Below are 6,000 nucleotides of genomic sequence, written 5' to 3'. Positions count from 1 at the left end.
CACACACAACAGAGCAGGCTGTCTTTCATCTGCCCTTCCAAGCCATCATGGCATTTAATTTCTGCTTTTAGCCAAGGAAGCTACTGGAATAGTTTCTCCCAGCCGCAGCCAGTGAGCCTGGAAGATGGGCTATGGAGCTAAACCTAAAGCTTCATTCAGTGCAGAAGTCCAACCAAAAGGAAAGTGGCATTAGAAGAAACTTGTCCTGATACAATTGCTGTCTCCTTTTCCTCCCAAGCTAAAGATTTGTACTTAACTCTACAGTTCTAACTGGCTTTTTGATTTAACAGGGTTGGCAGCGGAGGGAAAAGCTGCCATAAATTGTTACCCCTTTTTCTTTTTTTTTTTTTTTTTTTAATAAAAGAAAGAAAACTCTGGAGGAAACTATTTTACAAACAAGAAATAATCTCCAATTAAAGCTGGAAACCCCTCCAGTCCCCATTTCGCACTGATTTCCGGAGCAGTCACATATAAAAATATGGGTGTAAAGTGCTGCAAAGAATCTGGTTCTGGAAAACTTCACCTAATATATGTCATGAAAAGTTTGTTTATATGAGGAGTGATAAATATATATATATATTTAGATACACATAAGATTTTCAGGCCAATATTAATGACCAGAATGTTAAAAGATGGCTATGTCCTTTTTCTGTGGTAGAAAAACTGACCAGTGATTTCTACCAGCTTCCTCACATTTAGGTCCGAGCCCACCTCCTGTTTGTCTCCCAATGCCTTGGGAGGCATTACTTGTGAAAGAAGGAGTGAAGCAAAACCCAGCTTGTAAGACATTAGCACATATTGGCTCCAGAAGAGAAACTACAATGACAATTAGATTTGGCCATTGACAACGGAGCAGCTAATCACTGAAGCTAAAATCAGATTACGCGAAATGAAAGTCTGTTGCCTGGCTGCAGCCGAGTTTCAGATGTTCTCATTGTAAGTGTACTGCGAGGAATCGCAATCCCGTTATCCAAACAAGGACCAAAAGCCCAAATCAAATGCCAGACAGATTAAACAGTGACTTCCCATGTCCCTTCCACCACACGTGCTTGTCTTGCTGCTGAGCCCCAAACCTGACACTGCTCCTCTTTGGACACGTCCTGCTGGGTGCTGCCTTCAGCGCTCCACCAGCAGCATCTGAGTCAATTCACAGCACCCAACCTCCAGCTCCACTTTAAAAGACAATGTGGGTGCAAACTGAAAAGTCTGGGTGTTTTTGTCTGGTTGGTGTCTCAAGCTTTTCCACTCTTTGCTTTCACACATTGGTTGTGGGATTGCACTTGAATTCAGCAACAAATTTTATCCTCTGCTGGACGCACAAGCGGCGGTCAGAGGTGGTGCAATATCATGTTGGCAAACATTCGGGCTCCTTGGTGTTTTTGTAAATTTACTGATATTCAGCTGAAGTTTGCAGAAGGGTTTAACGGAAAGGTCAATGAAAGAATATCTGCATATTGTAAATCTAATAATCGGGGAAGATGTAATTTGTTTAAATTTAGGAAAAAGCCAAAGTAAACTCTTTAAAGAAATGGCTCATATACTTGAGGCTAGCTGTGGGGTAATAAAAACAGAAGTTATGGAGATAGGACCTATTGTGGTATAGAAACTTAACCTCAACATATTGATTGAGGCACTTCTTGTCCCTGAATTAATATACACCTATGAGTGAGTATTTGTTTTGGGAAAGTTAAATAGAAAGGTCATGAATAAATATAAAGGCTGAGATGAAATGGCCATCTGGACTACATTACAGCAAAATGCATAATTGAAGCAAAGAGAACATACATCCTTTGATCCAGTCACGCACAACTGAAATGAAAGTAAATGGGCAATTCCTCTTATCTAATCATCGGAGAAGAGTTTGCAGCACATGTGAGTGAGAAGGACTGCTGGAGGGCTGCAGCTGAGCCCACCTCTGTGGCAAGAGGACCCCAAGTATGCCAGCCACAAAAGTCCTCATATCAAGTGCTATGTAAAGGCCAGGACTTCAGCATAAACCATAGCTGGGCTTATGTTTAAACTGCTGAAACCATGTGTCCAGCCTCAGCATCTCTGCCATTTCCATGGGATTAACAGCAAAAACATATGGCAGGGCAAGATTGAGCTTGGCTGTTTGTGCAGCTGGAAGAGCTGGGGTGGCTTCATGGTGCCCTGTTGTGCCATGGCAGGGACACTCACACAGCCAACCAGGGAAACACTGGTCCCTTTTAATCCCCATTGGTCTTGTGAGCCACAGCACAGAGAGGGACACACATTATTGTGCAGCTGCCTTGAAATGTCCTCCATTTGATTAAAGGTGAAGACATAGGGATGGCAGAATTGAGGTCTTCTGAATAGCTTTGTAACCTACTGTAGAAATCCCAGCTAAAATGTTGAATGAGCTAAAAACTAATTAGAAACTGCCTTCGGTAAGCTCTGCTTTCCTGAGCACTGCTCCCCCTCACCCAGGCAATATGTTGCCTATCATCAAATCAAAGCCTGGAGCAGTGGCTCTGCCTCCTGGCCCCTTGGTCAAAGGTGTACAGTTGGTCAGGTCTGCAAATAGCCCTGGTCCTAGATCAATAGCATTGTGCCAGCAGAAATCTAGCGGGTAAGCCAAGGAACATCAGAAACTTTTCACTGATGTGGATGACTTGGCTCACATTCATGCTACGAGCCTAGGCAGACCACCAAGCTTTCCTAATAGAGCTGTACCAGTATCAGGAGAGCTTCCCTGGTTGAAAAAGTGTACTGCTGGAGAGACACCCTCAGATCAGACTTCTTCTCCAGCTTTCCAGCTGAGTCCCTCGTGTCTGTGGTGCTTTTGAAAATGGTGTCTTAGCACTGAGATACATCCTAAAGACGCTCCACTGCAATGGAAGCTCAAGGGCTGACAGGCTGAAGTCTGATACAATCCTAACACAAAAACCCTCAACACCCCTTGACTGTTCCATCTCAAATAGGGCTTGTCAAACTAGTAGGTGTGATTCTACCAGTGTGGTGAGGTCCCCATGCTAAGGAGCAATAACATTTGGAGATATGGGTGGGCTGCTGAATGAGTCTGAGGGCTTTGGAATCAGGGCATAGCACAGGGCCAGAAGGCAGAGGCAGTGCTCATGGCCCAAGCTGGAATAAGCTGCCTGTTGATCTGGTGATGGGCAGCACATGGCAGTGCTTGGGAAAGCAGAGCTTGCTGAGAGCAGCTTCACATTACTTTTTCTCTTGTTCAGGAGCTGGCTGGGATTCCAACAACTGATTCAACCGCAGAGGACCAAGCTGTCTCCTAGCAGAGCCCTGTCTGGAGCGGGGGAAGAAGAAATTCTGTTGAATCCAAGGAAATCATTTTTTAAGATCTCACTGACAACTGCCAGCTTCTTGAATAGCTTTTCCATTTCCCCTGTTCTCAGTTCTGTGCCTGTGGTTTAGTCCCGTGTTGAACATGACGGGTTTGGGAACAAGCGGAATGTAAAGTCAGCTCTTCTGTGCCGAGGGCAACAGGCTGGATAATAACCTCAAAACAGCTCTGTGGCCAACAGCAGAATATTATATAATAATTTTTCTTCATCATTTTCCCAGCTCAAAGAGCAAGGGAAATGATTTGCAAATGTCCACGCACACACACGCATATATATGCGCATTTTCTGACATTGCAACATAAAGTACTCGCGTGGAGAGCTCCCCAAGCTCAAGCAGAACTTTCTCAGCACCATTTGCCTGACTGACATTATGTAGCCATTTCCTAGTTTTTACAGGACGGAGATGATAATCCCAGAAGAAGAGGGTGCCGGATCCACCAATGTTGAGGCAGTGGGAAGCTTTTAAAAATGAAATTTTCAAGTCTTTGAAAAATCCTCCATTGAGTGACTTCCAGGCTGAGACAGACCTGTTTCAAGTAGCTCTGTCATCAGTGGCAAAGCTGGCTGGGTAACTGAGAGATGGGTCTGATATGCCTGTCTTAACGCTACCAAAAAATTGTGTAATGAGTCCTGTGACATGCTGGTCATGATGGGTGCTTTTTGGTGACAAACTTCAGCAGAGTGAAAGTGGGTGCTTCCTTCCAGTTCGTTAGACGCTGTATGCCAGGCTGCTACATTCAGAGCAAAGACACAGCGATACAGGGAGGGCAGCTGAAAAAATAGCTTTGGGTATCAGCTCTGAGTCCTGACAGCTCCCTTATTTAAATCCAATATCCAAGCAGGAAAATGACTTGAAACAAGGTTTCTGTCACTTGCTGTACCCACCACTGTCCTATCCACCCTCTCACTGGAGGATGTCTTCCCTTTGCGCTCAACAGTTTGGAAGAACATAGATATATATATATATATACAATTTTTTTTTATGCATTTACATTTCACCATATTAAACGAGTAAAACTTGCACAAGTTGTCTGAGGAAAAGAGGATACCCCATGTCCCAGGCACTCACTCTTGCCCACACAGCCTGGCCACCCTCCTGCACTGTCCATCTGCCAAGCAAAATTCAGCATCTCACAGACAAATGGCAAGGGGAAAGGTTTTGCATGAGAAACGGTGAATTTTCAGAGCAAATACCATATTCATATTTGGCAGGAACAAAAAGTACAGTTTACAGCCACGTGTGGCTGAATATAAATTAGTTTGCACAGCTGAGTTAACCTTTATCCCTGCTGGAGAGGAAGAGATTGAGCTTAAATGGGAAACCCCAGGTCAGATTTCTCCAGCTGTAGCCCCACACGCTCCTGCATTGGCCCTTTTGGTTACACCGCTGCAACCTGCCACCGGCCACCTCTGTAATGGAGAGACCTGTAAAGAAAACACCGGACTCCAGGGCCAGGGGAAAGGAACAGAGTTCAGGACTTTTTGCACTGCATTGTTCTCCAGACCTGAATCCAAGCCCACCTGCATTTGCAAGTTACCAGGAAAGCTCTCTGTGCTCTTACTTATCCAGGCTTCATCATGGGGCCATGACATGGAAAAGTGTTGGCTGAAATTCAGGTCAGGGTGACCTGTCTGAAGCGGGAAGGGTGAGGTCAGAGGGTGAGCCAGATCTTTGCAGTGATAAACAAACACAATTGCTACGTTTTGTCCCATTTCTGAGTCAGTCTCTCAAGGTCTGGATTTTCTTATCTGGTGATGTGGCGATTCCTGCTTTGTCCTGGCTGTTCACACAAACGTTACTGATGGAGCAGCTTTAGCTGCTCCTAGCTGTGCTTGCCCAGCTCTTGCAGCATCACTACCCACCCCTGGGGGTAGCTGGTGCTGTTCTTGGTGGATACAAGACCCTATTTCTTTCCTGTAAGTCTGGAAAATAACTTAAGTCTGGTCTGGGGCTCCCTGGTAGGATTTCCTTCTGCTGACTTGGTGTTGCAAGAAAGATTAGCGGATAGAAAAGAGGGGGAATGCCATGTGTCTGGGATTTGTTCTCTTTCCAACCCTGTGCATGTTGCCCGAGTTGAGTTTCAAGGCTCCATACATGTGCCTGGCTGCCACCCAAGAGTAGGAGTGGCAGCTGGGCTGTGACATCGCACAGTGCTGGTGGTGTACAAGCTCCATGGCAGCACAGGAAGTGCAGGTCCCATGCTCTCCTGGCATTGCTGGCTCCTGCCAGGCCACCTCAGGAAGGCAGAGGCTGCTCTACAAGGAAAAATGCATTTATGTGGCAGTAGGCTGGGGGAACTGATGTAGCCATCCCTGTTGAGCTGGTGGGTTTGATGGTGATGGAAATACTGAGCTGTGGTATCAGTCAGGTGTCACAGGGGCCAGCTTTGCATTAAGCAACGCCCCCCCACCCCGAGTGAGAAACTGGGGTTTCAGAGTCGGGCACCCAGATTGCTTCCAGGATAGTCAATTTTTTATTTCATTTTTTGAATCAAACCTAGTAAATTGTGGGTATAAATAGGTAACCTGAGTAACTTGAATGGATAGATGGATCCACCTTTGGCAAAACTCCCCCAACATTTGCTCACATCTCATTCCATCTTGCTAACAGCTGGAAACGCTGAAGCAGGCTGTGAAAGAGCAGCTTCTCGTGATCTTTAGTCTA

Source organism: Lathamus discolor, chromosome 2 (assembly GCF_037157495.1).
Source record: "Lathamus discolor isolate bLatDis1 chromosome 2, bLatDis1.hap1, whole genome shotgun sequence".
Classification (NCBI taxonomy): Eukaryota; Metazoa; Chordata; class Aves; order Psittaciformes; family Psittacidae; genus Lathamus; species Lathamus discolor.
The sequence above is the reverse complement of the archived record's forward strand: the minus strand, read 5'-3'. Positions refer to the sequence as shown.